Source organism: Meleagris gallopavo, chromosome 2 (genome assembly GCF_000146605.3).
Source record: "Meleagris gallopavo isolate NT-WF06-2002-E0010 breed Aviagen turkey brand Nicholas breeding stock chromosome 2, Turkey_5.1, whole genome shotgun sequence".
In the NCBI taxonomy this organism is placed as follows: Eukaryota; Metazoa; Chordata; class Aves; order Galliformes; family Phasianidae; genus Meleagris; species Meleagris gallopavo.
Window position 1 is genome coordinate 28950877 of NC_015012.2, and position 12934 is coordinate 28963810.

General features: G+C 37.2%; 1 protein-coding gene across 1 annotated transcript in view; it reads left to right on the plus strand.

The window, feature by feature from the left end:
• Window positions 1–12934, plus strand: part of LOC104909668 (histone-lysine N-methyltransferase SMYD3-like) — a 110978-nt gene that overhangs the window by 89008 nt on the left and 9036 nt on the right. The gene's annotated exons all lie outside the window — the stretch shown is intronic.

The following is a 12934-nucleotide window of genomic DNA, read 5'->3' on the forward strand; positions in this document are numbered from 1 at the left end:
TTTGAATGTATTTACTTTCTGTCCAAGCAGATTTTGATATTTAATTTGTCCATTTATAGCTTTTTTCTACTTCCCAGCCTCTCCAGAGTCAGCTGTTATACTGTTGATGTACTGTGAGGTGTATAACAGCTTAGTGCTTCGATGTTTGAAATTTAGTAAGTGTACAAGGTGTGTTTTTTCTTGTGGAAGGACTGACAAACTCTCAGTATTAGGCACGGTTGCTGTTAGAGCATTTAGAAAAAAAAAAAGTCTTAAATGTTTCTGTGTTTTTCCTCCTCATACTTTTAATTTTCCAGAAGGTTGTGGTTGTTGTTATTATTCCTAGACTACATGCAATTCTTACTTTTTTTTTTTCAACATCTTCTATCTTCTCTTTGTAGGTCCTGTTTCTTGTCCTGGAGCGTATTTATTTTGAATTCATATTATTATCTTCAACTGATCACACAACACAGCCCTCCTTAGTCACAGAGGCTTTTTCCTTACCATACTGTGACAACACCTGTAAGTTTATGATCCAGTCTGTGTTTATTTTAAACTCTGCTCCTTCAAAGGTGTTTGTAATACCATGGCTGATTTAGATGATTTTGCTTGAATATATTTTCTTGTTTTCCCACAGCATCTTCTCTAGAGGTTTCTTTTACTTGTGTTGCTTTCTTTCTGTCATCTTTTGTAAAGTGTGTTGCTAGAGGTTTATTACTCTGTCAACTATCATTTTCTTCCTAAGTATTTTTCTAGTGCATACTTCTGCATGTGCATGCAAAAGCAAGGTAGTTGTATTTAAACCAACAGGGATATAAGATGTTTGTGTCTGGACAGATATAGCAGACCTGGATGCAGAGCTGCATATTCTCTCCAGAGGACAAATCTGAATTCCTTCTGCCCCTTGAGACATCATTATCATATTGCATCCCGATTCTCTCTGTTCTGTGCAAAGTTGTCTGGATTGCTGTACTTCTGTAATTTAAAGTTTTGACTGCATGTTATAGTGCTGGGATGGTCAAATAAGGTGGCAGAATCGTTGCTTTTCATTTGGTTTCTCCTTTGTTCTACCCACTCTGGGGTGGGGAGCCCTCTCAGGAGCTTATCTTGTCAGAGTCTCGGCTCATGGAGTCATCGGCTGCAGGGAAAGACTTCAAGAGCTGATTTCCTAGATCTAATGCCTCAGCCATAGTGTCTCTACATTTACAATGAGTTTTAAATTAGTCAAATGTATCAGGTGATTAGTCATGAAAAATATGCTGTAGCTCTTCAAAACAATATTCCTTATTGTTACTGAATATATTTTCTGCAGGTTTTCCAAAATACTCATCATTCGGAATGAGATAAAAATAATGTTTAAAAATTTTCAAGAAATTTCTTGCATCTTGAGCTGTTTTTTGTTGTAGTTGCAAATGATCTCAGCCAAGAGAATGCCTTACATGCATAAAAGTTCCCAGAAAAGTAACTAGTGAGTATACTTAAATAGTTAATGAAAATATTTCTAGAGGTACTCTTATTTCCTTTTAACTAGGAGCTTCTGTGCTGAAGCTGTTAAAAATTACTTCTTCAAACATACTCATAAAGCATTGTCAGCTCTGAAAGTGTTTTTTACTTTCTTTTCTGGATAAGCATATCAGTTAAGGACTGACATATTAATCAAGAGCATCTCTGTACTGTGGCCTGATATTGGGCATTGTTATGCATCTTCCTCGGACAGGCTTTCTGGCTGTGACAGTGTGGGAGAAGGAGACCAGTCTAATTTCTGCTGGCAGCAGGAAGCAGCCACAGTCACCTGTCCTTTCACCATAAAATTTTGTGTACTATTTATCTTTCCTGTTTTTCTTTAATATTGGTGTTATTTCTTTAATTTTGCTGTTGTATTCTTTGCTATGGAACAGTATGAATTCTGGTCAGACATTTGGCTTCACATTTCCCCAAAAATACTGTCACCATTACTCTTAATACAGTGAGATTGAACATTAATGGAAATAATGGTCCTGGTTCTTTTGTCCTAGTAGTTTTACAGTACTTCTCTTTCCTATGCAGTCAAGATTATATCTCCTACAGGCTTTATATGGCAGGGATTTACTCCAATATAGTAGCAAAAACCATAAGCGGGTTGTTTCAATAGAAATAATTAAACTGAATCCAACACATTCCATTTCACATCTTATCTAAGTAAAGCAGCTAGATTTTTAATATATTAAAATAACCATAAAATGCCAGTTCATCTCTGTGCGACTCCCTTTTAATACACAACTGTCACATCCACTGTTATGTAATTCTTTCATTACTCTAGTTTCTTCAGTGAAGTTAAGAGTATAAATGGTGGCTGTCTGACTTATATATCCATGACTCTATGTTCTTGATGAGTTACGCTGTTACATTTATATTTGGAAATCATAGTGTTAACTGACATTAAAACATGAAGTTCAGTGTATGTGGCCACAAGACTTTTGCTAGCTCTAATATTTTAAATAAATTGTATTTGAATGCCATGCTACATCTGTTTTTGTTGTTGTTTTGTTTGTTTGTTTTTCTGGAAGAAAACATAGCATTTCATTAGAGTTTACGTAAAACTCATGTAAACTGTGAAAGACATTTGAACTCATTTATAATAACTCAAAATATACTGACATTTACTCTCCTGACCTTCAGTGTTTAAATGCAGTTTTTTGTAGGCCACCTTCTCTACTGCTAAGCTTTTCTTGGCAGACTTTTACTAATACCATCAATCTGAAATAATATCTGTAATAGTCTTGGGGTTTTTCTCAACATTTTTTACTAGCTGCCTTGATGAATTTACATCAGAATTCATATGCAATCTTGGAAGTGTGAAAGGTGTTAACAGCAAAAGTAGGTAACGTGCCTTTCTTAACATAGTTTGGTAGGATCGAGACTGTATTTCAACCTTAGTGTTCATATGACATCTTTGTGTGCTTTGTGATTCTTTTCGAAACTTCGTGGTTATTCAAAACTTTCAAAATGAACTACGAGTTTGCTTATAGTCTGGACAATCACTAGGGATGAATTTCTCTCAAGCCCCCATTTTCACTAGGCTTTCTGAAAAGTTTGGGAAAAGATATGAGAGAAGAAAAATATTTTATGTAGCAAGAAGACAAGGCACTAATTTCTAACATCCAAAAATTAAAAATCCTTCTTTCATATAAGAGAGTAACTTTTGGAAAGATTGATCTGATAAATGTTTGTAAATATCTAAAGGGAGGTGGGCGAGAAATGAATGAGGCCAGGCTCTTCTTGGTGGTCTGTAGCGATAGGACAAGGAGTCGTGGCTTAAAACTTGAACATAGGAAGTTCCATACAAACATGTGGAAGATCTTCTTTATGAGAATGGTGACGGAATGCTGAAACAGATTGCCCAGAGAGGCACACCTTACTGTGTGACCTATTATAGGGTACCTGCTTTAGTAGGGAGGTTGGACTCAATGATCTCTTGAGGACCTTTCCAACCCCTTTGATTCTGTGATTCTTTTACTGCCAAAATGGAAGAAAACAATCAGAGGTTTTGTAGTTCAGTAACTGTGGAAATGTAGCAAATTACTAATGTTGTTTTAGTTGTTCCAAGTATTTCATTTGGCATCCTTTAAAACTTACACGGTTTTTACTAGTTTACATATTAAAGCTCATGCCAAGCAGAGATAAGCATGATTGGTTTCCTGAGAGTGTCAGGGTCTCAATCTGATATTTTTAAAGTTCCCAGTCACCAGATTAAAGGATGATGTGCCATTTAAAGGACAGCGCTGGTGGCAATTTCTCTGCTCTGTATCATCATTATGTCTTAGGAAGCAGGTCTGAGGGTTCATATCTGGGTGTGTGAGAAGATGTGCCCATTTTATGGCATTCACCCTTCTTGCTTCTGCGAGACCTTTCCAAAAGGTTGCAGATTAATGCTAACTTCAGTGATGACTTTGATACTGGGTACTTGTCTACAGGCTGGATTGATACTGCCAAGGTGCGTTTACTGAGTAGTCAGGTATTGTTGAATTGTAGTGGTGATTAAAATGGCTCATTGTGCCAGATTCATGCTAGCAGCTTACGGATGACGTTTTGAAAATCTGTTCCCTTTTTTTTTAATTTTTCTTTTTTTCAGTGTAATTTCTAACACTTTTGAAACAGCAGCCATTTTGTTAACTTCACTTGAAAGCTGAAAGCTTCAGGTTGCAAACTAGAACCAACTGGTGTGAGGTCTGCAATACTTAGAGCTCTAGGGTTGCCTGGATTCTGGTGCTGCTCAAGTTCTCTCCTCTGCATCAGTATTGCTCTGTCATATGCATGAGAGAAGTGTAGACTGGATGTGAATGGGAATGCTGGTGTCTGTGGTATTCAGCTTGTACCTGTTATCCTGTGTCCTTTATTCCATGCTTGTAACTAACGTGCAAAATTTGGCCAGCTTTTTGACAATGAAAATAACAATGGTCTTGGAAAGAGGGTAAGCAAATTGCAGCATAAATGTACCTAGTGATATGGTAAGCTGTGGTGAAACAAAGTTTGACAACAATTTAGTTTTATGTGGAAGGAAAGAATTCAGCATACATATGCTTTACATTTTGGGGGTTTTAGTCGTGATCTTTTCTGGCAACAAGAAATACAAAGCATTTCACTATGGTGAGTTTCCACGTGGTTATTACTGAGATATACTCATTTGTTAAAACTTAATGGGCTGCAAAAAATTGGAGTGTCTTATCAAGTGCATCTGAATTCATGTTCTAATTTAGACTAGGAGAGCACTTCTGAAGTGAATTCCCTCTTGGCTGATTTTGGTTGAGCAGGAGTCATGCAATGCATGATCTTGATGTGTTTTTGATGAAACTCAACTGGAAGATGTGCTCTTGGAGTCCTGAATGCAGTCCAGATACAAGGTAGCTTCAGGCCAAGGCACTGGAGCAGAGCTAGTATGAAGGTTAACTGAAGAAGCACAAATACACAAAGTGTGTACAATAGGGATAATGTATTCTCAGCAGTATTTTTTCTCTATGGAGCTGTTGTTATTTGTCTGTAATACCTGATACGTATATCTAGACAGTATGACCACATGTCTTAAGGACTTTTATTACCTTGTCAGTTAGAAGCATCTCTGTTTTGGACAAAGATACTGTGTCTACTTTTATGATTTATACTAACACAGTTCCTGTGTAAGATCTCAACACTTTTCATTGTGCTTGATACCGATGCAGTACCATGGAAATGTGCATCAGTCTTCAGATGAGGAAGATGCCTGTTAGAATGTGTCAAATCTGAGGATTACAAAATTAATGTTTCTGACCAGAGTTTAAATAGATTCAGACATATTTCCATTGAAAAGTCCAGTTGTACATTTTGTCTGCAAAGATTAGTCAGGATCCTTGTACTAACAACAGGGATACAGGAATGTCTTTCTTCAGTTGCAGGATGAGTGCTATGTGTTGGGTACTCCCAGGGAGTGGTCTGTATCTTTTTTACATGTTGCAAAGTATAAGTCCAAAGCAAGAATGACTCTATGGAGTTTAAGGCTCATGGGTCAACCCTTGCCTCTGTTTCCTCACAGGTGTTATTAATATTCAGAAAAACTGGAGTAGCTGATTGTGTTACATCATTGTTGCTGTTTCTTTGGATTATTTTTTTTGTTTGTTTGTATGTTTTAGTACTTTAGAGAATTAAATGAGACTGCTGTGGGTTTTTAGTGATAGCCTATTCTAGGCACTGTGCAAAGCTTCAACACCTTTCCATATACCAGTTGAGTGTACGCTGACTGACAGTGCAGTGACTGAGCTCATGACATTCTTGAGTGAAGTTTAGCATTACTGAACACTGGGGGAGGATGTCACAAAATTGCCAGTGTGACAAATGTAACCTAGTGTGGTAGTGTTCAGCCACTGGTGAATGAAAGAGAAAAACTGAAAAAATCATAAGTAAAAAAGCAGAGGAGATAAATGCACTATAAAAAAAAACAAAACAACAACAACAACAAAAAAACAACAAACAACATATATGTGTGTGTGTGTAACCCATAACAAAGTTTTTTTTTTCAATTAGTAATGCTACAGACAAATTAAAAACTTGTCCCTGAACAACTGTCATTCACATATGCGATGAAGATGATGAGAATTTAATTACAGCAATAATTATTTCCTCTTATAAATAACAAGCTGCTACACGGAGGAGATTGCTGCCATTACCCCATTCATTTGTTTGAAGAGATGAGAGGATGAAGGGATGAAATGGCTAGGCTGAGGTCGCTCAGCAGATCATCCATGTTGAGCAATAGTTCCCATCCCAGGCTAGTGCTCAGTGCTCAGAGTATCTAGAAAGAAAAAAAACAAGCACCAGCTTATGACCCTGCAAAGTAGGACAGGTCTAGAAGGGTCTTCTCACCAAGCTTCTGGGAGCTGTGGCTGTTCTGGTGACTTCAGCCGATGTAGGCTGCATGTAACTGGTTTGTGACAGGGAGGAGGAAAATTAGGGTTGGATTCTTCCTTCTCCTTTTCTGATAGATGGCCACTGCCATCAAGGTGTGCTACTGGAAGTTATGTGCAGTCACGCAAAATTCATACATGAACAGTCAGCTAGTTTACTTGATTTACAAGGATGTTCAAAGTTTGACGAGTGGAAGTATTGTGTTAGCAAGTTGTCCCTCATTACTTTGTAGGTATTAATAAATTAATTTTATGTTCTTTGATAGTGCCTCATTTAATCTAATTTATTTTAAATGGTTGGTGTTAGTTCAGTAAATAGTGGTTCTGATTTAAAAGCATATTCACAGGTGCTTTACTACATTTGTATCCAAGAGGAATATACTCTGAATCCATTGGATCCAATCACATGCGTGAATTATGTGGATGTGCAGTTATTTTCAGAAGCAGATGTTTCCATCTGCGTACTGCTGGATTTCTGCAAGATGAAGTAGAGTCTCCTCTATCAGAGACAAAAGCATTGTCACTGTCAAATTATTTATTTTTTTAGCTCTCCTTCATCTTCTCTAACCTTTAAACTTGATTCCAAAGTGAGCAAATGACTTCCAGATGTGGAAGGAGGTGATAAACATCTCCAGGAAGCCCTAGTAACTTTGCATCAGGAACGTGATCCAAAGGTTTCCTTTTGTCAGAGTTAGTGGAAACCGAATAATGTGTGTGTAGCTTACCAAGGAAGTGTCAGGCTTTACATCCCGGTTCATGTTAGTCTTACGACTGAAACTATACTCATGACTTGATGGTGGGCTATATGCCAGCTACCAGATCCACATTCACACCTTTAGTCTGGTTATTTTGTAAAGTTGAGACGTAGATCACTTTGTTCAGATAGATGTGTGGAGGGTGAAGGTGAAGTTTGGCTATAAGAAGGCAGCTTTACAGGATTTCCTGACAGATCTGTCAACTCTTTTTTCAGTCCAGGTGACCATTGCTTGGTCTTGTTTCTCATCTGCATTTTCCTTTGTGTCCAGTAGATGGTGATGACATGTTTAAAAACACCACATCAGCCATATTTTGTTTGGAGGAAATACTGTGTTCGTAACCATGATGTACTAGGTTCCAAACAATATATATATATATATATGATTTATTTTTACTTTTCTTTAGAAGTAGTTTTAAACTTTTTTCTTTTCTTATGGTTCTTATGAATTAATCGAGCTGCTATGGTAGCAAGGTATTGTTCTTCCATAATTTTTTGGCTTAGATTTTGTTAATTGCTGTCACAAGTGCCACTGATTCTGTATTATCTGCAAACCTCTTATGAAATATTATGATAAAGGAGGATGAGCTACGTGATTTAGTAGTTCCTTTCAGACTTTACAAATCTTCCTTTTGTGACATATTGAAAAGAAAACCAGCTTTTCGTACACTACAGAGGGAGAAAAGATTTTCTCAACTAAAACTTGCAAATGTGTGTCTCCTTATTTCACAGAACTATAACTTGCAGATGTATTCCCTGATTTCACAACCTTGGAGTCAACAAATTTTGGTAACTGCTTGCTAGAGACAAGCTCTATATATTTACAAGGCATGTCCATCACCTTAGTGAAGCCACAAACGAGCTGCTCTTGGGAATAGCTTCTGACATCTAGCTTTTATATAAGTATCCAAAAATACCAGAATTTTGCAAATGCTGGGATTTTCCATGTACCGTTTAACCACATGAAAATGAGACTACATTTTGCAAGGCTTCTCTATAAACCACTCTTTCCATTCTTTAGAAATATTAACTAATAAATATGAAAACAAAGCAGACAAAAACTAATAGCACTGAATACACTGAGAGCGAATTTAAAGGTAGAAATAAGCTGGAAATATATATCCATGAAATGTCTATCCATCTGTTTATTTAGGCTTCTCCAAACTGTCTTAAAGCATAATCCCCAAGTCATTTAATATAAAATCAGCATTATAGGTTTCCTGGACTCTGATATCTGTTTCAATGGTTATGTTCTTCTCCTATAAAAGATATTATGTAGACACACATATATGCACTGCTACAAAGATAAGTATTTTTGACTCCATTAACTACTAGTATTCTTACAAAGCTGTTGAAGTTGTTTTTGTCATGTGGCTCTTTTAAAGCCATTCTGAAAACAGGTCCAGTCACCATTAATTCCTGTGTAAATTAAACATAATCACTAGGAGAAGAAACCCTTTATTTAGTGAGTTTAAAGCTCATTATACAATTTTGTAGGGTGAAAATTACCATGCCTGTAAATTAACTGCATTTCCTAATGAAATAACTTGGCAATTTTTTTCAGCTTCCTTTGATAGGAATAAGAATTACAGTGGTGCTGCAAAGTAGAATCATGCTATTCCTACTGGCAGTTTTCCCAGTTCTAGAAGAAATTATAACTGTGAACACATTTTTGATTCAGATTTATCTCATCTTCTAACAAAAGCATCTTTTGTTCTGGTGTTTTTTCATCTTCTCTTTTCCACCTCTTTTATTAAAGCCTAAATAAAGCCAGCTCCACCAGTCTTGCTTGTGGCTTATGACACACATTCTCTGGGGGCATGTGGCTTTCTGAAACAATAAAGTATCATTACGCTCCTAATTCCTGAAGATAGTGTATTTCAAGGGATGAAATAGCAGAACTCACTATGCTCTTTTCCAGCAAAAAAGGAGGGTTGCACCTTCCCATCAGGCTTGCAAAGGCAGGCATTTTTACGATAGGTTTTTATGCTTATCTAGTTTTGTCCTGATATACAGTTTTAGATGGCAGCAAATTGATGGTGTTTAAGTGTGGTGGATGCAGACACTACCAACGGGCATGGGAGAAGACAAAGTAATTGTTCTTGAGCAGACTGTCCTGTCCCTCATGTGTAAATTAACAAGGCAGCACAGTGGCTGTAACCCTGCAATGTGCACACAGCTGTCTGTGAAGCCAGTTGTGGCTGCACATCAGCTGCTGATCCATGCACCTGCTGTAATCTTAAAAATAATTTTAAGAACTCCTAATAATTCTATTTTCCTGAAACTGGTTGCACTTTATAATATGAATATTAATTATAGATGTTAATAGATTTTTTCTCTCACTCGGGCTAAGAGAAAGTACATTTAGTGACACATGGATTAGAATCCTCAAAGTTCCTTTTTTCAATACGACTTTGACCAGTTTTTATTTGTATAAAATAAGGGTTGAGAATAGTTTAGCTTTGGAAAGTAGCGTTAAGTCAGACCATAAAGGAGTAGTCAGAAGTAGGCGCCTTTTTTATTTCTTTACACAATTCTGTTCTATGGTAGTGGCAAGATGCAGTGTTCCTTGGAGTCTTTTGCAGTGTGTTAAAATCAGTGAAAAATCAAAGGGGCTTCTGTTTCATTTGATCAGGATGAGACTTTCTGTTATACGAATGATATTCTTTCAGCAGCTAGGAGCCACTACTGAAATTCTACTGCTGGCTAATGCTTACAGGCTGGGATATTTCAGGAGGCTGAGAACTCTATTTGGACTTGCTCCTGATCAAGTACAAAAAAGAAAGGCTTTCTCTCAAAGACTTCTTCCTTTTACTTTTTTAGAATTAGTCAAATTTAAAATAGGTGGCTATCCATACTTTTCAAACTTGTTGGCAAAGCAAAAAAAATCTTATTTCTATTTGGGATATTGGGATGTAGTTTCCTGAAGTTAGTCAACATAGATCTGAGTTTGCAATGCTGTTGTATCTGTACAACAACCACTGTTTTTCAGTGCTCAGCAGTGCTCATCATGTCTTGAAAGTGAAGTCGTTCTGCTTAGCATTTTGGACATCTGGAAATGGATCTCTGAGATAGTCCACTACTGAAACCCATCTTGTTTGGAAATGTGATGGGGAGAAGATGATACAGATTTCCTAAGACAGCTATTTTGGGGAAGGAAAAAAAGAGAATAGGAAAAAGATAAGGTTGAAGTATATATTTTTGACAATGTTGACAAAATTGAAGGTATTTTTGCATTGATTTTAGTCTGGACATACTTTATCTTTTATGAATTGAAAATGAAAATAAGTTCAGCTGTTGTGCAGAGCCAGCAATTAATATTAGTCCTGTGAAAAATACTGCATGTTGCAAAGCACAGAGATTACAAATCAGCATTAGGGAAGGGACAAGGTGGTCTTAGGTTAACAAAGCTTTATGATGGAGGTATGGAAAAACAGAAATAAGCAGATTTGAGGTCAAGGGTGCATTATTCCATTGCTACTCTACTAATTAGAGGGAAAAAAAAAAAATACTTGCCATAAAATATTTTAAATATGAGAGTCGGTTATTAGGTTCTTCCAGAGTGCAATTAATCACTTGCAGCCACACATGCTCTTTGTATAATGGTGTGCAGTGGTAGCACTTCATCAGAAATGAATTTAGTAACAAAGGATCACTTAAGCTGATGCTTTCACTGAAGAAGGCCCGGAAGCTGAAAGTGCATTTCTTCCTCATGCTGTTGTACCTGCATGCTGAGGTGGGAGGAGGAGGGTGGTGCGGGCCTGGGGTTCATGGCCTGTTTGGAAATTCCCCAGCCCAAGGCATGAGTGTTGGTGGGAGCCCCAGGAGTGGTGGGATGAGCTTAGGACAGTGGAATGGCAAACATTCAGTGCTGCAGCTGGGCCAAGCCAGGCCAAGTTCCCTTGTGCTCCTGTCAGGGTCCCAGCGCTCACCATTGGGCACTGCTGTCAAATGGTGATGCAAGAACAATCACTGGAGCTGCTTGACGATGCTTGTTCATTCTTGTGCAACTAGATGCTGAATTCAGTCAGGTTCCTATACCAGAACACCAAATTAGGCTGCTGAATTGACCTAGCTGTGTGTTGGCTGTGCCACAAAATTATCATGGTCTTGCCTTTCATAGGCATTTGAAAAAGAGACTGAAGATCACAGTCAAATTCCTACCAAAAGAATGTCTGCTATTGTGTAAAAATAAATAAATAAATACTAAACCTGCTAATAATTTAAAATAGATGCAGGTAATCTATAGCTCTTCAGTTTTTTTGGCTGTAACGTTTATTTTAGCAACGATTGTACAATGCATAGCCCTACCTGTGGATTGCATTGGAGAGGTCTAGTGGTTGCTCACTATTATCACTTCCTCAAGGAGTGAGACACTAATAAATTCCATGTTACTGCCAAGAGGTGGAATGAAATGGGAAGTGTGAATAAGAGCAAGAAAGTGACTGTAGTGTTCACTAGGACTTGGGAACTGAGAAACACTTTGATAGTGCTCAGTGGCTCAGCTATTACAGGTTACCTGAGGGAAGCCTAACAAAACGTTGTACACTGCTTTGCAAGCTCATCATATGATCCTCACAGGTAATACCATGGTCTCTCATGAAGTAAGCAGTAAATGAAAAATGTTTTCCCATGTATCTAATGGAACTTAAAGCTTCATCCTGCACCATCTTTTACTTCTGAATTATCTTTCTTTTGAAACATATTTCACTGGCATTACAAGAAAACACATTAAACACCTTAAGTCATGTGTGCAATAAATGAAGAACACCATATGTTGTGTAGACACACCCCAACATTTTATATTTTACTTCAAGAATTTGTAGCAATTAGCTGTCACTAAAGTCCAAAACTGTTGAACAAGGGGAGCAGAGTGTTCTTGATGGGGTGGGAACCTGTCAGTTGCTGAACAAGGATTTATTTTTTTAATCTTAAATATGATTTAATGCTCTGTGAAAAGAATTAAGAATTGCATTTTATACTGAAGCATGCTGTTAATGTGCGTATAAAAACCTCAGCAATTTTATTGACAGTTATAAATTCACAGCTGCCACTGATGGTTTTTTTTTTTAGACTCCTTTCCTTTCTCCATCTCTTTGCAGATTGTTGTCATAGCTTGCTATTAGCTAAGGCAGAGCCTTATTTAGCAGAAATGCATAGGACTTCAATTTCACTGTATACATCAGGAAGAAAAGAAAATCAATGTGAAGCCCAGTCTCTGTCTGCTGATGCTAGAGATGACTATCTGTAGAACACAGAAAGGAAAGCAGGCTCAGATCATTTTTTTTCTTACACTTTCGATGTTAAAAACAACAGAAGGAGGTTACTGCTAGTGGGAGTTGTTATGACTGTTATCTTACACTGAGATTGGAGGTTAAGCCTGGAGACTGTCACTGTGTGTATCAAATATTTTAAGTACTTACTATTAATTTATATTCAAGTAAATTGATGGAAGGATGATTATTAACGTACAATATGTGCATTTGCAGTTTTATGTTTGCATTGCATATGCAGTGTGTATGTGTGTAGATGATTCCCATGCACCCATGGACATGTCTGTATGTATATATATAAATCATATACATGTTTATATATGTACATATACATCTGTCTGACCTTCTGGTCTATTTATGTGTAAGAACATGGGGGCTAAAAGACTCTAAATTGTGCATCTATGAAAAGTATAAATATCTGAACAAGAAGAGGTGAAGATTATTTTTAATTTTAAACAGGATGTTTGAAAACCACAACGCTCAGCCTGAGGCCTGTTAAAGCTTCACAAGTGAGC